The sequence below is a fragment of the Armigeres subalbatus genome, chromosome 3, assembly GCF_024139115.2.
Source record: "Armigeres subalbatus isolate Guangzhou_Male chromosome 3, GZ_Asu_2, whole genome shotgun sequence".
Classification (NCBI taxonomy): Eukaryota; Metazoa; Arthropoda; class Insecta; order Diptera; family Culicidae; genus Armigeres; species Armigeres subalbatus.
The window spans coordinates 221,517,798-221,540,800 of record NC_085141.1 but is presented as its reverse complement, the minus strand read 5'-3'; the positions used below and the strand labels follow the sequence as shown (position 1 = coordinate 221,540,800).

Below are 23,003 nucleotides of genomic sequence, written 5' to 3'. Positions count from 1 at the left end.
TTTTTACACGATAGTGCCATAATGCTTTGATTCACCCCTTTTGACACTTGCTGTGTCCACTATAATTTTCCACTATAATTTGAAAAAATGTATCTTAGCAATCTGTGACTTTTCAATGAAAACATTAAACTGTCATATTTTGGAAATTGGATAAGTTTCTAAAATTGGTTTTAATATTCCAATCAATTGTTTCTTTAAAAACATTCTTATTTCTTTTACTCATTTTAGGTGTTCATAAAAGACAACATCGGCATGCTCTTGGGAGCACGGATCTCAATATTTTCCCACTGTTTTTAGTTATTGCCCATCCACCGGCATCAGTTTTCACTATGATATCTTACTGCATAGGTAAAATTATTCAGAAAGGTGGTCGGCAGTTGAACTAATGTCGGACAAGGATTTTTTTAATTCCCAATTGACATGCAAGATCCATTGATTAAGAAGGGCGAAGGGGAAAGTAGAGCAGTCTGAAATTATCTCAAGTTCCACACTAAAGGATTGTATAAGTGTGTATGAACAAGTCACACCATGGGACATATAGTGGGATGAAATCCTCGCAAAAAATATGTAATTAGTGTATCGCTTCTAGACGATACTTTTTATACGCAAACTAGTATCTAAACCAAGATAATTTTATACAAGTAATAAAAGCTGTCCACGTTAAAATTTGAAAGATGGGTGTCTGAAATTTGGCGTAGACAGGCTTTTCGGGGACAATGGTGTCACATGGTGATGCTAATCATGCAGGCAGCCCTTATTGAGAATGGCTCATCGTCTGATCTGCAATTCCCAGAAACGCTTTTGGGTCAGTTCTCGCATAGTGGTGTTTTGGCTGTTGCGAAACAATCTGCACCTTTTTTTGTCCAGTGCTTGCAGCTGTTGATCGCATATCACCTGAACAACCTGCCTAAAACCATTAAAATTCAATATATCATAGCCGCCGAACATCCTGAAGGCCGCTCATGTAGGTAATATATAACAATCTTTATGGAAACATTGTATATCCTTTGTAACCTGTGCTAAAGTGGTCATTCAGATTACTTCTGTGTCTATTGGTCTACTATGCAATCAATACTGTGGGGCAATTCGAGTCGATCTAATAGAACCATGGTCTCGTTCTTCTTCGATTTCTTCGTATGGAGTTTCCATGTCTCAGCCATAGAATGATGATTCGTATTTTCCGTTTAACATCTGAAGCCCTAGAAATAATGAAATTAAATAATAAATATATCCTCGAAAACTTGCGCTTGTTTTTCAAAACATATGTTGATGTTAGAAAATATGACAGATCCTTAAATAAAATATATTTCATGGCTACCAAGATGCCCTGCTTCGAATTGAGTTCACGGCATATGTCAAATTTGAGTCACCCCTTGTTAATTTATGGCTAGCGTAAAAAGCTGGATAACAACATTTCAGTGCCTATAAGCTGTATATATAATTTTCAAGTGCTAATTAGCCGTATAAACTTCAAGCATTAAAAGAAGCCGTATATCGGCATATAACACTTTGATATAAGCCTTGTGGATTCAAGCCGAATAAGGGAATTATTATTACCAATTTAGAGCTACTATCTATGACGTTTTGGTAGAATCAATAACAATCACACCTAGAATTTTATATCCTGTCTCTTTCACTCATATTAGAACATTTTTTTGTAAATCATAGTCTACAACATGCCGGATTAATGCTGTAGGAGCTGTGAATGTGTTCTACGGCGATTTTTTTTTAATCTTTACCTAAAAGATACCTTTAGATAGGCTTCTTAAATACAAAAAAAAAGTTCCGTCCAATTAATTACATATAATTCATTTTTCATTTCCAATGTCTCGTTCAATGCTTTCTCGCCCTTTGATTCGAAGGCAGATAAAATCCTTGTGTTTTTATCCCTTCCCAGCAATACACCTATTCAAATCCGTGATGGATCAGATGGTAAAGCAGCAAACCTGAACCAAAACGATCAAACACAGTTCAATAGTTCAATCCCGCAATTAAATATAATAAACAAAAAAATCATCGAATCCCAATGGGAAGAAAAAAGAAAGAACACAAACAATTATTTTTCATTTCTTTTTTTTTCGTCCCGTTCCAACTCGTCTAAAAATTTTGACATTTTGGCATAGGCGTGGAAAAATTGGTAGCCAAAAAATTCGCCAAAAGCGGCTTTTGAGCAGCACTAAAATATAATTTAGATCTTATTAGCACTGTTGTTCAAGTTTTTATGCGACTATAGAACCGAAATAAAGTCGTTTTTTTACGGCTTAATGGTTACTTGGGTATTAATTAAAGTGCCATGTTGTTTTTCCAATAGACGTACAATAAACTATATAGAGCCCCGCTCGGAAAGATCTTCTAGACTTCTACCGTGATATCTCTGAGACAAAAAAATGAGTCTCCTAGATATTTTTCTTCGATGTCTAGAACCTGTCAGACCTCAAATCCGCCTCAAATGCAACAACCGTTTCAACCGGTGTCTACCTCAAATTTTAGACGAGTAGACCGTTTGAACCGGAAGGGATTTGACAGTTATGGTCTCTTAGAAAGCTCATAGATAGCTCCTAGATATGGGTATCACAATTCTACTAGATTTTTCTTAGACATTGTGGAGATAAGGGTACCTAATGTCATTCTTCTTCTTATTCATTTTGTTTCCATTGTGTGACTTCTGGTAGATTTTATCGCGCGTAAAAAAATATGAAAAAAAATTATTTTTTTAACCTATTCCTTTATTTTTATTTAATTTTAGTAAATAATAATACAAGTCAATTACAATTAGGCGTCCGCTTTATGAACTCTAGGTCAAATTTATGAAGACTCTCTGAGATCGACGAGTGGCAGCAAACCGCTGGATTATTCGATGACCCTGAAGGAATACTTTCCGAACAGCGTTTCCTTGGAATTTCTGTATTCCTTCGAAAGTTCTGGACGAATTTCTTAAGGAAGCCTGAAAGGATTGTTTTAGGAATCCTGGTAGGATTTCTTAGGGAATCTTTAGATGATTCTTTTGGGAATTCCGAAAGAATTATTAGAGAAATTTCAGAAAATCCTAAAAGGGGAGTCGGGAGTCCTGAGGTGATTCCTTGAGAAATCATAAGGAATTCCCACTGGGTTCAAGAAGGAATTCCTACTAAAGTTCAGATGGAACTCTTCTATAGATTTATGAGGAAACTCCGTTGGATTCATATTAAATCTCGACTGGATTCGTGAGGAATTCCGACTGGATATCAAAAGCAATCTTCACTGGTTTCCAGGGGAAATCTTAACAGGATTCATAAGTAATCTGCATTGAATCCATAAGATTTTTTCATGAATTAATTTGAGTACTGCAATCGATAGCTTCCATATTGGTCTGTTGATTGCAATATTCAAATTAATTAATGAAAAAATGTTACTTAGGTCCCTTTGAAAAATTAAGCGAGAAATCCTAACTGGATTTAATTAGTAATCGCTACTGAATACCAAAACGAAACCTAACTGGGTTCATGAGGAATCCACACTTGATTCCAGGAAAAAAAATAAATGGATAAGGAATCCTCACTGGATTTATGAGGAGCCTTCAATGGATCCATAAAGAATCTCCACTGATTTCAAGAAAACAATTTCACGTGGTTGTTCGAAAAAAAAATCCCACTGGACTCCAGAAGGATTGCTCACTAAACTACAGAAGAAATTACCACTAGACTCCAGATGGAATCCCTACTGGATCTAGAAGTAACCCCCACTAGAATTCAAAAGGATTCCTTAGTGGATTCCAGAAGGAATCAAAACTGAATTCATGAGGAATCCCTACTAGATTTCAGAAGGAATTTCCATTGAATCACAGAATTAATCCTCACTGGAGTTGAGAAGGAATTCCCACTGGAGTTCAGAAGAATCTTCACTGGATTCCAGATATAATCTCCACGGGATTGCAGAAGGAATCTCCACTGGATCCATTATTCCAGATATACGCTTGCTTGCAAATTTTTGGTCCTAAAAATATACAAAAAAAGACATCGATTAAACGAAAGCTTACCTGCGGCCCTGTTGCGATTGCCGACGCCCAATGCCCTAACTGGTGTAAACCAGTGAAGGGCCCCCTCGGGAGGTCGGCGCGGCAATACCCGTAGGCATCACCGGGATTTGGCATCGTGTGACGCCGCGCCGCCGAGAGGAGCTTGGACGTCACCGTTCTAAACGGCTATGGTCCAACCGTTCCTTTTGGGAAAAACAAGACCGTTATATCCTTCTAAAAACGGAATCCTTCTAGGAGAGATGGAAGAATTGGTTCATCAAAGCGACAGGGTTCACTGGCGGGGAATACGGCATTCAGGAACGTAAACACGAATCATCTTTCCGTTGCCGGAACTCATCGAAGAGCAGCGGGCGATTCTGCAAGCCTGGCGTCGTTGCTGGGAGTTCCGTCTGTGGGATGTACATATTCGGCGTAGGGTTTATTTGCGCTGCGTCTGTGCCTGCTGTCATGAAGTCACCTGAAAAAAAGGAAATCAATGATCAACATTTTTAATAACAATGAAACACCCACAACATACCCACAATTATTGTATCTTTTCGACGAAGTGACGGGTTTCATTGATCAAGGGCACGTCTGGGAAAAGCACTCTGTTGTTCATGGGCACCAAAAGGCAGCGGCCGGTCTTGTACGATTGCAGTCGTCACTAGGTGTATCGCTAGCGGGAGAAGTTCGCCGCTGAATCGATTTGCACTTCGATTGTGCTGCCAATCTGTTGGAGACGCTCGATTTGGCATGGCGTCGCTGCTGGGAGTTCCGTCTGCGGCGTAGGTTTTATTTGCACTGCGGCTGTGCCTGCTGTCATAAAATCACCTGAAAAACAACAAAAAAAAGGAAATCAATGATCAACATTTTGAATAACAATGAAACACCCACACCATACCCACAATTATTGTATCGTTCCGATGAAGCGACGGTTTTCATTGACCAAGGACACGTCTGGGAAAAGCACTCTGTTGTTCATGGGCATCAAAAGGCAGCGGCCGGTCCCGTATACTTGGAGTCGCCACTAGGTGTTTCATTCGCGGGAGAAGTTCACCGCTGAATCGATTTGCACTTCGATTGTGCTGCCAATCTGTTGGCGACGCACGGTTTGGAATATCTCAAAGTGCCATTTGAGCCGAAATCCTCTTATAGCAAACGCCAACAGTTTCATTCTTGACGATGGAGCCTCGAATGGAGCCTTCTTCGAGTTGAAAAGTTTGTGTTTACGACGTATGTTTTGCATTTTCTCCAATCAAAGTGCCGGAAACTGTCCTTTTGACTGTAGGCTTTTCCTTGGATCCGAAAGGGGAAGAACTTCGAGAGTTTGAACGGTCGGAGCTTTCAATAAATAAAACGGTCACGGACGGGAAAGAAGTGATAGATTTATCCGGTACAAAAGATGGCGACGAAAAGAAAAAATTTAACTGTTGAACCCGTTGAACCGCTTAGAATGCTCGATGTGTGAGTGAACCGGTGAACATCATGAATACACGCACACATTTGCGCTTAGACGAAGGCAAATGGTTCGAACCCAAGATGAATTTGAAACTTCGCTAGGGAGGTTTGCGTCTTATTCAGGTAGATTCCTGTTCGCTTTTAGACATCCTTCCATGCGGGAGCTTGCTGACGTTTACTCATTCTTCTCTTTCAAGCGAATGGGAAAGATACACTAATAAAAATCCACTCCGAGAAAATTCTTTATATTGAATATTTATATTTGTCGCACACATAAATTTTTGCAATTTGGCGACCCAAATATATGCAATTTGTACCCACACATAAATTCAATAACTGCATATTACAGACCACACATGCATTTTATTTGATTATAGATTATATTTGTACTTCGCGTGGAGAGTGGTTATGTGTGCACTAATAAGAATCATGAATTAAATTAATGGATTTTTGCCAATAAAAATGTGTGGAATTTTTGTAGTGCACACATTTTTATTGGCAAAAATCTAAAGAAATTTACAAATAAATTTTATGTGTGCGTTAATAATCACCCGCTATAGGAAAATCCACATAAAGGTTATTAGTTAATAAGGGTTATGTGTGTTTCCACATATATGCTATGCGAATTCACATAGCCGTTATGTGGGAAATGCTATAGTCAAAATTTATGTGTGCCACACATAATGGATATGATTGGATTTTTGTCAGTGTAGGATTTGTTTTCATCGGGGAAACGCTTCGGAAGCGTTTCCCGATGTAAACAAAACCCATTCTTTCTGTGCGCGTGCAAGAGAAAGATGATTAAACGTCAGCAAGCTCTATTGCCAGTAAAAATTTGGCAATAGAATTACAATAAATTCAATTGTAATGTAAAAAAATTGTTCGAGGAAAAATCGATTTTCTTATTGCAAAGATACATAACAACCCCTATTTTCTATTGTAAAACTGCCAGTTACAACAGGCTTTATGGTAGAAAACAATATTCTTCAATGTTAATCTATTGTGACCGCCATCTATTTACCGTAATTACTGTTAATTTCAGCGTACTGTTACAATAATTTCTATTGTAATTCTTTTGGGATTTTTTTTATTAGGGGCATGAAAGAGAAGAGAAAAAAAATTGTCGGCGTAGCACCAAGTTAGAATTCGGAAGTCGGGACTTCCGAACCGAACTTTCTTCCGAAGTTTTATTTGTCAAACTAATTGATGCGTTGTTTAGCGCATCTATAGGCGAATCCAGCGCACTACTTCCGAAGTTGGGAAAGTTGCCTGAATCTGGAGAAAAATCCAACTTCGGTAAAAAAAGCGGTATATAAATTTATTCCGGATAGACAATAACTCAAAAGTAAGTTTAAAAATACTCAATTTTGGGTACTTTTTATCTTCCGTGTAGAGTATAGGCTACACGGTTAGAAAAAAGTACCTAATTTTAGGTACTTTTTTTCTCTTGCATCTCCCTCTCTCTTCCCTTTGTTGTCATAAAATGAAGCGTAAAACCCTGGGTGCTGCGGATAGAGCCGCTTTTCTGCGCTCAAGCGAGCAGAGGGATATTTTGAAATCACTCCCATAAACAAAATTATTTTGCAGTTACTTGGCTGTCAAACATTTCCCGCTCTTCGAATTTCTCTTTCCACGCTGCATGAGAGCGCACAAACGCGCTAGACTCTACATGACTTTACGATTGTTTACATACATTCATGCTCCAATCAGCTGCTGAATCTCGTGAAATTTCGTAACGAGTGCTTTTTAATTGCATTCCCACTAATTTTCCACTCGAAATATAATGTGAGAATATTTGTTACAAAGAATACAAAACTCAAACAAAGTTTATTTTTATTTTTTCCCAAAATAATAACAATACTTCTCAGTATTAGATCAGAAACGAACATAACCACAATCTTCAATGTTTGGCTCCGGCACAATAGAAAATTTTGGCTTCAGTTTGACAACCAAATCGATTCTATCCGCACCACCCAGGTAAAACCACTCAACAAGGGCATTAAAGTGTGGGAACCCAACGTTGAGTAATCTCATGTTTACAAAAGTTGAGTGAAATTTACCTAACTTTTGGTTAGTTTCTATTTAAAATTGAGTTTATTTTACTTCATATTAAGCGGAATTGAAGTAATTTCAAGAAAAAATTACTTAATTTTGGGTTCCCACACTGAACCCCAGATTTGAGTGAAAAGTACCTAATATTAGGTACTTTTTTCTAACCGTGTACACGGAAGAAATAAACTACCAAATAGTGAGTTTAAAGGCCAGTATCGACTTAAAAAGTAGAGAGGTTACGGAATTTTGTTCAATATTACCAAGAGGAATTTTGACAACTGATCTGCATGGAGAAAATTGTCACTTTTACTTTCGGAATAATCGAGCAGAATATTTTTCCGGAAGTAAAGTGACAGCTCCCATTCCTTTGCGTGGGAACCTTACAAATGCCAATTTTGTTTCTTGTTCTTTTCATGTGGATACTGCTGTAAGAATTTTGTTTCGATTCTTTACTTTTCCGATTCAGAGAACGGAATTTAACATGTGATTGAGATAGAAAAAGAAATTTCTTTTGAACACGATACCAACCTTAAGGGGGAAACGCAATGGAGTGCGGCAACGGAACGGCAACGGCAGGCGGTGTGTCGACGGTTTTACAAAAAATTCCGCATCATTGCCGCAGTTGCAAAACGCAATGCATGCGGATTTGCCGGATAGATTTCATATGACGTTTCACGTTTTGAAGAAATTCTTATTTTTTTAAAAGATGATTTTGATTATTTCTAGAGAGGATTTAATTTCAATTATTTAAATAAACTTTTAAATTAATTCTAGTTGATTCAGTGACTGCTTTAAATATATTAGAGCCTTGATCAGAACAGTAGGAATACTATTTTTTGATGTCTTGAACCGCCGGAAGTTCCTACAGGAAATGCAGAAGCTCAGAAGTGTTGTACATAATTCCAGGCAGCTCCATCATCAATTTCTCCAGAAGATACACCACAAATCCCTTCAAAAGTGTCTTCAGGAATTGCACCGGAAGTTCATCAAGAAATTGTTTCGGAAGCTTTTGCTGAAATCGCTCCGGATGTTTCTCTGGAGAATCCTCCAGGAATTCCTTCGGAAGTTCCTACATGAAAATTCTCCAGAAATTTCTTCGGAAGTTCCTTTAAGAATTCCCCAAGAAGTTTTTCTTCAGAAACCTCCAGGAATTCCTTCGGAAGTTCCCACATGAAGATTCTCCAGAAATTTCTTCGGAAGTTCCTTTAAGAATTCCCCAGGAAGTTTGCCTAGGAATTCCTCCGGAAAATCCTCCAAAAAGTTCTCAGGAAGCTCCGTTTTGTTGTACTTAATTGTGATGAAAAAAAAAACACTAATTAAAGTACTCCGGAAGGTCCTCCATATTCTACAGAAAGTTCCTCCAGGAATAATTTGAAAGTTTCTCCAGCAATTTCTTCAAAAGTTCCTTCACAAATTCCTTCGGGGTTCCTCCAGCGCTGCTTTCGGAAGTTTCTTCGAAAGTGGCTCCAGACATTGTTCCAGTAATTCCTGCGGAAGTTCCTCCAGAAATTCCTCCATAAGTTCTACCAAAACTTCCTCTGGAAGTTCCTCCATGAATTTCTCCGGAAGCTCCTCCAGGAATTCCTCCAGTTGTTCTTCAAGATTCCTACGGAAGTTTCTTCAGTAATTCCTTCGGAAAATCCTCCAGGAATTCCTTAGGAAGTTCCTTCACAAATTCCTTCAGAATGCAAGAAGCTCCTCCAAGAATTCCTCCAGGAATTCTACCGGATGTTCCTCAAGATTGTTTCGAAAGTTCCTCCAGTAATTCCTTCGGAACTTCGGAAATTCCTCCAAGAGTTCCTCCGGAAATTCCTACAGAAGTTCTTCCGGAAGTTCCTTCAGCAGTTCATCCGGATATTCATTCAGGAATTTCCTCGGAAGTTCCTGCAAAAAATCCTTCGAAAGTTCCGTAAGTTCTTCCAAGAGTTCCTTCGAAAGTTCCTCCAAAAGATCCTCCGTAAGTTCCTCTAACAATTCCTCCCAATGATTCTCCACGAATTCCTCCGCAAGCTCCTCAAGATTCCTTCGGAAGTTCCTCCAGTAATTCCATCGGACATTCCTTCGAAAATTCCTCTAGTAATTTCTTCTGAAGTTGCTCCAGTAATTTCTTCGGAAATTCCTTCAGGATTTCCTTCAGAAGTTCCTCCAATAGTTCCTCTGGATGTTCCTCTAAGAGTTCTTCAGGAAATTCCTCCAAAAGTTCCTCAAGAAATTCCTAATAGAGTTCCTCCAGGAATTCCCCCGGAAGTTACTCCGGGAATTCCTCTGGAAGTACCTCCAGGATTTCCCCTGGAAGGACCTCCCGGAATTCCTCTTGAAGTTCCTCCCGTAATTCCTCCTGAATTTCCTCCAGGAACTCTTGAAGGAACTTTCGAAGGAAGTTTCTCCAGGAATTCCTCCGGAAGTTCGTCCAGGAATTCCTCCGGAAGTTCCTCCAGAAATTCCTCCGGAAGTTCCTCCAGAAATTCCTCCGGTAGTTCCTCCACGAATTCCTCCGGAAGTTCCTCCAGGAATTCCTCCGGAGGTTCCTCTAGGAATTCCTCCGGAAGTTCCTTCAGGAATTCCTCCGGAAGTTCCTCCAGGAATTCCTCCGGAAGTTCCTCCAGGAATTCCTCCGGAAGTTCCTCCAGGAATTCCTCCGGAAGTTCCTCCAGGAATTCCTCCGGAAGTTCCTCCAGGAATTCCTCCGGAAGTTCCTCCAGGAATTCCTCCGGAAGTTCCTCCAGGAATTCCTCCGGAAGTTCCTCCAGGAATTCCTCCGGAAGTTCCTCCAGGAATTCCTCCGGAAGTTCCTCCAGGAATTCCTCCGGAAGTTCCTCCAGGAATTCCTCCGGAAGTTCCTCCAGGAATTCCTCCGGAAGTTCCTCCAGGAATTCCTCCGGAAGTTCCTCCAGGAATTCCTCCGGAAGTTCCTCCAGGAATTCCTCCGGAAGTTCCTCCAGGAATTCCTCCGGAAGTTCCTGCAGGAATTCCTCCGGAAGTTCCTCCAGGAATTCCTCCGGAAGTTCCTCCAGGAATTCCTCCGGAAGTTCCTCCAGGAATTCCTCCGGAAGTTCCTCTAGGAATTCCTCCGGAAGTTCCTCCAGGAATTCCTCCGAACTTCCTCCAGGAATTCCTCCGGAAGTTCCTCCAGGAATTCCTCCGGAAGTTCCTCCAGGAATTCCTCCGGAAGTTCCTCCAGGAATTCCTCCTGAAGTTCCTCCAGGAATTCCTCCGGAAGTTCCTCCAGGAATTCCTCCGGAAGTTCCTCCAGGAATTCCTCCGGAAGTTCCTCCAGGAATTCCTCCGGAAGTTCCTCCAGGAATTCCTCCGGAAGTTCCTCCAGGAATTCCTCCGGAAGTTCCTCCAGGAATTCCTCCGGAAGTTCCTCCAGGAATTCCTCCGGAAGTTCCTCCAGGAATTCCTCCGGAAGTTCCTCCAGGAATTCCTCCGGAAGTTCCTCCAGGAATTCCTCCGGAAGTTCCTCCAGGAATTCCTCCGGAAGTTCCTCCAGGAATTCCTCCGGAAGTTCCTCCAGGAATTCCTCCGGAAGTTCCTCCAGGAATTCCTCCGGAAGTTCCTCCAGGAATTCCTCCGGAAGTTCCTCCAGGAATTCCTCCGGAAGTTCCTCCAGGAATTCCTCCCAAAGTTCCTTCAGGAATTCCTACGGAAATTCCTTCAGGAATTCCTACGGAAGTTCCTTCAGGAATTCCTACGGAAGTTCCTTCAGGAATTCCTACGGAAGTTCCTTCAGGAATTCCTACGGAAGTTCCTTCAGGAATTCCTACGGAAGTTCCTTCAGGAATTCCTACGGAAGTTCCTTCAGGAATTCCTACGGAAGTTCCTTCAGGAATTCCTACGGAAGTTCCTTCAGGAATTCCTACGAAAGTTCCTTCAGGAATTCCTACGGAAGTTCCTCCAGGAATTCCTCCGGAAGTTCCTCCAGGAATTCCTACGGAAGTTCCTCCAGGAATTTCTACGGAAGTTCCTCCAGGAATTCCTAGGGAAGTTCCTCCAGGAATTCCTACGGAAGTTCCTCCAGGATTTAACCTGGAAGGACCTGTCGATATTCCCCCGGAAGCTCTTCCTGTATATCTTTGAAACGGAAGTTTTCCTTGGAATTACTGGAGACTTCCGGAGGGCTTCGAGAAGAATTCCTGGAGGAACTTCAGGAGGAACTTTCAGGGGAAATCCGGAAACTGCCGGATGAATTCTTGGAGGAACTTCCGGAGGAATTTGTGAATTTCTGGAGGAACTTCCGGAGGAATTCGTGAATTCCTGGAGGAACTTCTGGAGGAACTCCTGGAAGAACTTCCGAGGGAATTCCTGGACGAACTTCCGAGGGAATTCCTGGACGAACTTCCGGAGGAATTCCTGGAGGAACTTCCGGAAGAATTCCTGAAGACACTTCCGGAGGAATCCCTGGAGGAACTTCCGGAGGAATTCCTGGGGGAACATTCGAAGGATGTTTTGTAGGAATTTCTGAAGGAATTCCTGGAGGAGCTCTCGAAGAAAGTGGGAATTTCCTTCGGAGTTTCAGGAGGTTTTCTCTTGATATTTGAGAGGAATTCTCTTGGTATTTTGTTTGGAATTTCATAGGAATTTTTCATTAAAAATGAGTGGAATTCCCTTGCAAATTCAGAATAATTATCTAACAAAACTCAAGTTAATTTTCATGGTAAATTAAGAGAAAATTTTACATGGAATTTTTCTCGGAAATACAAAGGGATCTGGGACCTCAATGTTTATTTTTATCTGGAAATTCAGCTGAATTTCCCTTTTAAATTCTTGGAATTGTGCTTTGAAAATTCAGTCGATTTTCCCTTGGAAATTCAAGAAATTATACTTCAAAATTCTAGGGATTTAATTTGGATGAACAGTGGATGTTCTCTTGAAATTGGATTTACTTGTTGGACAAAGACAAGTAGAACGACGATTTTATGATTAATAATATAATCATTATTCATTGATGTTTCTTTGAAGTTTTCTCGATTTCCATAAATAATTTTATTCGTTTTCAGCAACCCAGTTTAATCAAGTGATCCTGATTATGCTTTCTTTTTGCTTTCTCTGCAGTTCTCTGTGACTGAAAATAATACAAATTTGAATAAAATCACTTCATGCTAAAAGTAAACAAATCTTTCCGCAATACCGCTGCCGCATTTTTTAAAAAATTCCAAAAAATATGCGGTTTTAGTACATTCCGCATCTGCCGTTCCGCACCATTGCGTGCCGTTCCATATACTGCCGTGTATTCAAAAGTGACAGCTGCCGCATCGTGCCGTTGCCGTTCCGTTGCCGCACTCCATTGCGTTTCCCCCTTAATTCACCCAACCTCGAACATCCGTACACGTAAAAAAAATTAATGTTGTTTATTATTAAGATTTCTTATACTTTTTCGCCAAAGCAGGCGCTTAATGATGTGTATAAGAAAAAACTTATACATCGCATCAGTCACATACATTCCAAAACTTATACTTTTCATTAACTTATGAATGTTATTAGCTTTTTGATATGGGATCATTCATTAGGTGGCATAATGAAGAGTATAAGTATTTTCGAATGGTTTTTTGCCATAACATATAAGGTTATTTTTTTACGTGTACGGGAAGCCAAAATTAAGTAAGTGGGGTCGAAGTAGTTTGCCTTTACTCCCATGGGAGTAACATGCATGTTTAAAAAGTACCCAACGGAAAATTTATTTACCCAAATGTAAGTTTAATTCACTCAATTTCGACCTCACGTAATAAAACTCAAAATTGGCTTCCCGTATTGAACTGGCGTCGTTGGATTGTTTGGCTCTTTTGTTTTTGACAACAAAAGAAAGAGTGGATGAAAGAGAAGAGAAAAAATAACTCAAAAGTAAGTTTAAAAATACTTATTCTCAATCCAGTTGAAATCCGAAATTGGGTGCTGGCGAAGTTGGATTTTTCTCTAAATCCGTACGGTTAACCTAACTTCGGAAGTGGTGCGCTGAATAGCGCTTCGCGATATGAAAACAGCGCATCACTCCGAAGTTAGGTTTAACGTATGGATTGTGAGAAAAATCCAACTTCGCTATCCCCCAATTCCGGTTTTCAACTGGATTGAAATAATTTAGTACTTTTTTCTTCCGTGTACACGGTTAGAAAAACGTACCTAATATTAGGTACTTTTCACTCAAATCGGTGATTCAGCGCGGGAACCCAAAATTAAGTATTTTTTCCTGAAATTAAGTAAAGTTCACCTAATATAAAGTAAAATTTACTTAATTTTAAATAGAAACTGACCAAAAGTTAGGTAAATTTTACTCAACTTTTGTAAACATAAGATTACTCAACGTTGGGTTCCCACACTTTAATGCCCTTGTTGAGTGGTTTTGTTCTTCATTTTATGACAACAAAGGGAAGAGGGAGGGAGATGCAAGAGAAAAAACGAACAGTGGGTAATGTCTGTGACATAACCGCTAAGTGGACGTACACAGCAAAAAGAATTGTAAAATGCTTCGATGTAACACATACGATGTAACGAAAAAACTATGTAAACATTGAAAAAAGATGTAATAAAGCATTTATTTCCATGTATTATTACATCGCTTATAAATTACACAAACGAAAAATCGCCAGTCGAATTTACGTTGCATTTGTGTAATAATAACATATTTCGGAAGAGCATATTAAATAGAAACAGATGCAACCAAGCAATCCTCCAAGATTGTGTATTATTACACAAGTTTGATGTGAAAATACAATCGAAGATAATGCAATTTTGTATCTAGCAACACTGACTCAGACTTTGTTTTGTTTGGTCAGTTCGGTCGTTCGGTGTCATTTTTTCTTTAGAAGCAGCAGCAGGAGCTCTCGTGACCGATATATTATAAAAATCATCAGCGGTTTATGCGAAATATTCAGGTATGGCAAATGATTTATATGCCTAAATACTTTACGCAAAATAACGGAAAACTTTTTCTTTCACAGGAACTGGTTCACATCAAAGGAAATACTTTCGGGATCGCGATGAGAATACTTTTGGGACCAACGGGAAAATTTCCAAAAACGCGACGGAAATCCTTTTGGAATCGACATAGGAATCCTTCCGGGAGCTATACTGAAGCGTGACGGGAATCTCTTCTGGATCTAGATGCGACCTCGGATGCGACGGCAATCCTTCGAAATCGCGACGGGAATTCTTTCTGCATGGAGCGCCTCGTGGAGTGTAACAAAAATTCTTTCAGGATCTCAGAGCGGGGTGGAATCCAACAAGCATCCGGGATCGCGACTCACTTTATTCCCCACAGCATCCTTCCGGGAAATCAACAAGAATTCTTCCAGGGTCGCAACAAGAATCTTTTCGAAATCCCGACGGGCATTTTTCCGGAATCGCTAAGCCTACCTCGAGCACGACGGGCATCCTTTCGGAATCGCGATGGAAATTCTTTCGCGAAATCCATTCGGGGTCGCGGCGAGAATTCATGCGGGAACGCGACGGGAATCTTATCGGGAGCGCAACGAAAATACTTCTGAGGTCACAACGGAAACCCTTCCGGGATCGCGACGGAAATCCTTCCGGAATCACGACTCGCATACTTTCTAAGTCGCGACGGGAATTCTTCATGGAGCGCGAAGGAAATCCTTTTGGAATCGCGACAGAAATTTTACCGGGATCGCGACCAGAATCTTTTTTGAATCACGACGGGAATGCTTTCGGGACCACGGGGGAATTCCTTTCGAGATCTCAAAGAAAATCCTTTCGGAATCGCAATGGTCATTCTTACGGGTTCGCGATGGACATTCTTCCGTTCCGAGATCGCAACAAGAATTCCTCCAGGGTCGCGACCAGAATCTGTTTGGAGTCACGACGGGAATCGTTTCAAAATTTTGATGAGAATATTTCCTGAATCACGGCACGAATCTTTTTCGGGATCGCGACTGAAATCCTTTCGGAATTCCGACGAGATTTTTTGGAGCGAATTTTTACGTGATCGCAACGGGAATTCATTTGGATGCTCTGTTTTCTGGATCGCGACGGGAATTCTCCCAGGATAGCGATGGGAATCCTTTGAAAACGCGACAGGAATTCTTTCAGGAACGCGACGGCAGTCCTTTTGAGGTATGAATGGGAATTCTTTCAAGATCGCGACGAGAATCCATTCGGAATCGCGACGGGCATCTTTACGGGATCGTGAATGGAATCCTTTCGGGAGTGCGACGGAAATACTTTCAAGACCGCGACGAAACTACTTTTGACGTCACAACGAAAATCTTTCCGGGATCGCGACGAGCATACTTTTAGAGTCGCGGCGGAAATCCTTTCGGGATCACGACGGGATCATTCGGGATCACAACGGTAATCCTTTCGAGATCGCAAAAGGAACCCTTTCGGAACTGCGACAAATTAGGGATCGCGGTGGAAATGCTTTCGGAACCGCGACGGGAATTCATTCGGGATCTCAAAGGAAATCCTTTCGGAATCTTGATGGGCATACTTCGAGGTTTTTTTCGGAATCGCCAAGCGAATTCTTTCTGCAGCGCGACCAGAATTCTTACGGAAGCACGATCGAAATACTTTCGACGGGAATCCTTTCAGAATCGCGACTGGAATCCTTTCGAAGTCGCGACGGGAATTCTGTATTACCGTTGCAATCCGTTCTAGATCGCAAAAAGCATCCTTTCAGAATCACGACAGGAATTATTGCGGGTCAAGACGGAAATCCTTTCTGGATCGCAACGGAAATCCTTTAGAAAATTTGATGGGAATTTCGTCAGGATTTTTCCGGGATCACCAAGAGAATTCTCTCTGGAGTGCGACGGGAATCGATTCGGGACCACGATGTCAATTCTATTGCGATCGCGGCAGAAAGCGGAATCACTATTGTAATACATTTGGAATTGTTATTGTAATTTATTAACTATTCGTGAGTCCATGTATTTAAAACGGAAATCCTTTCAGAATCGCGACGAGAAACCTTTCAAAGTTCCGACGAGAATCCACAAGAGATCGTGACGGGAATATTTTCGGTATAACGACGGTAATTTTCCGGGATCGCAACGAAAATCGCGACGGGAATTCTTTCTTAATCGACAGGAATACTTTCAGAATCCCGACAGGAATCCTTTCGAAATTGCGACGGATATCCATCAGGGATTACGACGTGAAATCTTTCCGAGATCGCGACGGGAATTCTTTCGTGATGGCGATTGAGATCCGTTCCGGACCGCGACGGGAATCCATTCGAAATAGCGACAAGAATCTTTTTGTGAACGCAAAGGGAATCCTTTCGGAAACGCTACGGGAGTTCATTCTTTATAGCCACGAGTATCCTTCCGGGATAACGATGAGAATTCTTCCACGATAGTGATAGACATCTTTCTGGAATCGTGACGGAAATCCTTTCGATAATTTTTCGTTCGGGAACGCGAAGGGAATTATTTTGGGATAGCGACGGGAATACTTTCAGAATCACGATGGGAATCCTTTCGGGATCCGTACGGGAATCCTTTCAGGAGCGCGACGAGAGTCTTTTCGGGATATAAACATAAATGAGAATAATTATGGGATCGGGAATCCATTCGGGAGCACGACGGAATTTTTTTCGGAATCGCGACGGGAGTCTTTTTGAAATCATGGCTGGAATACTTTCTGAATCGTGATGAGAATCCTTTTGGAATCGCATTGGGAATCCTCTTAAGATCGCAACGAGAATTATTTCGGAATCACGACTGGAAATCCATTCGGGAGCGCGATTGGAATTTGATGGGAATCCTTTCAAGATCGCGACGAGAATCCTTCCAGGATATTGAAGGAAATTCTTTCTGGAGCACGATGAAAATCTGTACGCGAACGATCTTGGGATTGTAAAGAGATTTTTTTTGGGATTCACATGACATTTGTATTAAGAAAGGAATCCTTTCGAGATTCGGTCAGGAGTCCTCTTGAAATTCGCGATTCCGAATGAAATCCTATTGAAATTTAGAAGTGAATCATCTTTAAATTCCAAAGACATTAAATTAATGATTTCGTGTGTGTTACTTCTACGTGAAGTTAAACGATTTACAATTATATGGAAATGCTAATATCATCTTCCAAATTTGGACGTACATGTTCATCGTTCATCGCCTCTAATGCTATCATGAACATGTACGTCCAAATTTGGAAGATGATATTAGCATTTCCATATCATCCAAAGACATTCTTCTTGGGTTTCCGAAGTAATTTCTCTTGGTATTGCGCATTTTATTTTCTTGGGATTCCTCTTGGAGGTTTTCTCGGATAGGAAGAAAACATTCAGGGATTCAGATCTATTTAAATTAAAAAAAAACTTCAACATTGTGGAAGAATCCGTTTAGGAAAGATTCCCTCTCAGAATTCCAGATGAATTCCTCTTCGGAATTTCAGATGGGTTACTCTTCTACAATCCTCTCAAGAATCCCAATTTTCTTCGGAAACATGCACCCCAAAAAGGTTCCGTTCGGAATCCCAAGAGGATTCGTTCTGGATTTGAAATCCCGTCACGACCTCGTAAAAATTTACGTCGGGATCCCAAAAGGATTCCCTTGGATGGATTCCTGGATGGACCAAATGGATTCCTGTCGCGATAGCGAAAGGATTGCAGTGGCGTCCTGGAAGAAAGAATTTCTGTTGCGTGAAAGGATTCCCATTGCGATCCCGAAAGAATTATGATCGCAATCAGGAAGGATTCCCGTTGTGATCTTGAAAGAATTCGTCGCGATCCCGAAAAGGATTCCCGTTGCGAAGTCAAACGAATTCCTGTCGCGCTTCCGAGAGGATTCCCGCCACGATCTCGAAAGATTTTCCGTCGAGATCCCAAAAGGATTTCGATCACGATCCCGAACGGATTCCTGTCATGGACCCGGAAAGATTTCCGTTGCGATCTCGAGAGAATTCGTCAAGGATTCCCTTCACGATCCTGAAAGAATTCCTGTCGCACTCTTGAGAGGGTTTCCTTCGCAATCCCGAAAGAATTTCCATCGAGATCTCAGAAGGATTCCGATCGCTATCCTGCCGTGAAATCGCGAAGATTCCCGTTGCAATATCGAAAGGATTTGTCGTGATCCCGAAAATATTCGTCGCTATCCCGAAAAGATTCTCGTCGCACTGCCGAGATTCCCGCAGCAATTCCGAAAGAATTTTCGTCGCTATCCCGAAAGGATTCGCGCTACGATCCCGAAAGGATTCCAGTCGTGGTTCCGAAAGAATTTTCGTCGAGATCCCGAAAGTATTCCGGTCACGATCCCAAAAAGATTCCTGTTGCGACCCCGAAAAAATATCCGTAGCGATTCCGAACGGATTCCCTCGCGATCCCGAAAGGCTGGAAAGAATTGGTGCGCATGATACTCTATACCACATAATACAGTTCCTCAACACATAATACCATGGTATTATGGTCCTGCAGGATAAGGACCGGAGTGCGACATGGTATACAATCTGCTTTGGTTTGCTACAACATGGCCACTGGCACGGATGTATGTACACATTTGGCCTGAAAAATATATTAAAATATTCCAAAATACATTCTGTGGAACATTTTTTATTCTCTTAAAACATATATGAGTGCATAAATAAATAAAATATGTTGTTGTGATCTGCTTTGTTTATTATAGAAAGACCAAATTCGAAGGATTGTTTACATCGACATTTCATTACATCGTTTTATTTACGTTGGAATTCACTACATCGCAAATAATTACATAGGTTTCGTGGATTACACAGTTAGCTCATGAGTACATCCTAGAATGTAATTTTACACTATCGATGCATTCAACGGGTTGCATCGATTTCGATGTAATATTCAACAACTTTTTTTGCTGTGTAGGATTTGACTTGACCATGCCTTTAAGATACATAATATGTCCAAATTTCTCACATCAACTATTTTGGATAAATAATCGGCGTTGCATACCATTCCTTGGATAAATCTTCTCATCAAACCGACACAGAAATCAAATCTACCTCGAACAAGAATCATCAAAAAAAATCAGGAAGTATCTGTCCGGTCACGAAATATTAGCCTCGATAGTGGCAACCTTCCCACTGAAGGACTGCCTGAAATGAACCACAAGCAGGGGCTCAGCAGGGGATGTAGACTGTATCTCAGCCCTTCCACTGAAGGGCCTTCTAATCCGTGCGATAGCGACTGAAGGAGAACATAATTTTTAACTCTTAGAGCCTTGAAAAAGGCTGTTTGCTTCGGCTAAGTGCAAAAAGTAAGAAAACGATCTTTTCAAATAACCGCGAATTTCTAGTGATGGTATAAAAAAGACTGAATGCTCTGCGAGTGAATGCACTTTTCTTTTATACCTTATTTTGAATCTTCTCTGCTTCCCAATTGGTGGGCCAATCAGCTAGTGTCTTGTATCCCGCTTCTTTGTCAGCCAAAGCGTCATCATCATCAACGCGTTCGAGAAGGGCTTCTTCTTTTTTACGCTTGTTGCTCGCTGCTGGCGTCTATTTCCTAACGGGACTTTTCGTTAGATACAGGCCAATAAGCCGGCCAAGCGAGCTTAGAATTGCAGTTCAGGTGGGAAGTACGTGTTCTTTTCTGAGACAACATTGTTAGTAGTAGAAGGAAGGAAACATCCGGACATGGGATTTCGGGTGATAAGATTTAGAATTGGTAACATGGGACGATCATTCAGTCACGTTCGCTTTGTGTGCGGTCAGTATCAAACAATGTTTATCTACATATTTTTTTATCAATGCCAAAAAAATCCAACATTTGAGAGATTTGGACATCTTAAGAATCTTTAAAGGCATGGTCAAGCGAAGTCCTTCGTCCACTTCGCGGTCAAATCAGAAAAATTATCCACTGTTAGTTTTGACGCTATTTATGAAAATCACGCATAAAATTTTATGTCTAGAATATTGGATTTGGCACCCAAGTACAATTTCTATCCCGAAGGGTATTGAAAGCATTGATATTGATCTCTATTATTGGCTCTCTGAAGAACCGTTTGTTTTTTGGATATACATGCTACATCGTGTGGCTTTTCTTCAGCCTGTCTCGGCTCAGCACCGATGCCGGCCGGTCCCGGTTCTGCTGCTGCTGCCGGTATCTGCTCAGTTGCTGCTTTGTCGGGTCTGAAGGGTGGACTGCTGATGTACTGGCTAGGTTTCGGCTGATGATGGTCGCTTCGATGGTGTCGATCCGAAAAAGTGGTCGGTGCAGACTTCATTCCCTGCTAAAAGGTGTGAGTACTGTTCAATCGATGATGCGGTTGCTTCGCTTGTCCCGGTCAGAATGAAAGGAAAAAATCGCGTTGCGCTATTTTATGGCTTCTCGGCAGACCCAGCGGCTGCTCATTCGCTGGTGTCTGCACCAATCAGAACGTGGTAATGGAATGATGCAAGAATTATGCGGTACCCATATTTATAGGTTCCCTTGATCTCAATGTTTTTCGTTGAAAACAGTTTCATGCCTATTGAAACAAGTTTTTCGGGTCTTATCAAGCATGGACATGGAAGGCATACTTGAAATCTGTCGATTGAGGGGCTTACCGCAGAAATTCATCCACTGGGACGAACGCTATAAACGTTTAAAATCTTTCAACACAGCGTAACGCGGTCGATTTGAATATTTTGAAATGACAACCGGTATAGTAAAGAGAGACGTAAGGGTCTGTTCAAATATTACGTAACGCAATAGGGGGTGGGGGGTTGTTTTATTTTTGTTACGATTTGTTACGCAAAATATAGGGGTCGGGGGTCCTTCAAGAAAATGTTACACGTAACAATGAGAAAAAATATTTATATTTTTCAAAAAATAGTTATTGTCTTCAAAATAGCATAAAATACACAAAAAATAATAATTTATTGTATCGTGGTTCAAATTCTATCAAAAACAAGATTTTTCTCAAAAAAAATGTATTTGTTACGCGTTACGCATGGGGGTGGGGGTAGTTCTAATTACAGATTACAGATTGTTACGAGGGGGTGGGGGGTTCTTAAAAACAACGTTTTTCGCGTTACGTAATATTTGAACAGGCCCTAAGTCCTACGTCAAAAAGTACCTAAAATTAGGTACTTTTTTCTAACCGTGTAGGTTTTAGCCCTGATGCTTTATTGTGTTCCCCAGGTGGCATATTTCGGTTATTGAAAATGGCTAATTTGACAGCTGTCAGGATTGATCTAGATATTTTTTTGTAGCCACTCACACACTCTCAGCGCTTACGAGACGATTCAGCGATTCTCCCCTTTTTGAAGAGTGGCAACGCCATTTTTGTAGACCTCACAAATTCGTCTCGCTGTCAGCAGTAGTAGCCAGCAAAAGTGCGTACAAGTGATCGAGAAAGTTTGGATTTACGGTTGTAAAAAGTGTCGAGCGCTGCTCAAAGTTATTAAATTTTCTCGCCCGAATCCCGCCGTGTCGGCTAGCATCATTTTGCAACGGTTTTAATCGTGTTTCGCGAGTGTTTTTTCCGTCGAAAGATAGCAACCTCTAGAGGTAATTTTTTTTCCCTACATACTGCTTGCCCCGCACAACCCGGTCAGGAAGGTCCAGATTTTCTTCTTGCTTTCGTCGGTTTCTCTTTACTCCTACTTGCCGTACACACAACGTTGAAAAAGAAGTTCCCTTTTTTGTGTCGCACTCCGCGATGCCATCGGTTTTTGTGTGTATGGGTGAGTGAGGTGTTTCAGCCTTTTTGTTGAAAGGAATCCAAAAGTGAAGTGAAAACGCATTCGTCGACAGTAGATTGATTTTTTCTTCGGTGGGGCTTTGATTTTGTGAATCGGTGATTAGAAACGGGTTGTTCCGAATAGTTTGGTTCCACTGCTTGAAAAAGATCTTAAGTAGAACCCGAAAACAGCAGTACCAAGAATTAGAAGCGCGTCTCTGCGTTGGTGTTTGTTGGCCATCGTCTACAGCTAGTGGGTCGTGCTTCCGGTGGTAGTGCGGAGGAAGCAGCACTAGCCTCCTTTTTTCTTGCCTTTTTCAAGGGGCAAGTGGGAAGCAAAGTGAAGAGATAACGAGCGGGGAGATTTCCCGTTACGAAGCAGAGAAATCATACAAATCTGAAAAAGAAAATCATTTTCCCATAGTTCCAGATTCTTTTGCAGAAAATAATCAAGAAAAAATCGGATACATTCGCCATTGCTGGAAGGCGGAAGAAATTTAGTTCGTGCAAAAGTGAAGAAAAAGTCGTCGCCTTTCCAGGGGCAGTAGTTATTTGCGGAGCAGCCAGCAGTGGGAGTGAAGTTTTTATTATCCGAAATAATAATACAAAAATCGCAGACGTCATCTTCTCTGCTCGATTCGGAGGAGACAACGGTCAGACTGTCGTTCGAAAGACAGTGAAAGGAAAAGGGATCACCCCGGAAGCGATTGCAGTCGAAACAAAAACTTCAGAAATGTAAGTTGTTTTTTTTAGAATAATCGTATTGCTATTGCTATTTTTTAGTAGTCTGGAGAATCAATAAGAAAGCACTTGATTTCTCATCTGAATAGGGAGAATGATTTTTGGGCAGTCCCACCCTCTTTTACCATCCCCCCTCCCCGTTCATTACTCGGGTGCATAACAACCTG

General features: G+C 41.1%; 1 protein-coding gene and 1 long non-coding RNA gene across 5 annotated transcripts in view; one reads left to right on the top strand and one right to left on the bottom strand.

Moving 5' to 3' along the window:
• Positions 1 to 2,711: 2,711 nt before the first annotated feature.
• On the bottom strand, positions 2,712 to 5,390 carry LOC134225787 (uncharacterized). Its single transcript, XR_009983324.1, has 3 exons — positions 4,896 to 5,390; positions 4,533 to 4,825; positions 2,712 to 4,472 (listed from the first exon to the last, which is right to left on the bottom strand). It is a non-coding gene; the product is annotated as an uncharacterized LOC134225787 (long non-coding RNA).
• A 16,313-nt stretch (positions 5,391 to 21,703) lies between these two features.
• LOC134220102 (mediator of RNA polymerase II transcription subunit 12) overlaps positions 21,704 to 23,003 on the top strand; it is a 61,646-nt gene continuing 60,346 nt past the window's right edge. For 2 of the 4 annotated variants that reach the window (XM_062699085.1, XM_062699082.1), the window contains exons 1-2: positions 21,704 to 21,923; positions 22,520 to 22,830. The gene's annotated coding sequence lies outside the window, so the exon portion shown is untranslated. The remainder of the gene's footprint in view (positions 21,924 to 22,519; positions 22,831 to 23,003) is intronic. The other 2 variants (XM_062699084.1, XM_062699083.1) reach the window with 2 other exon arrangements.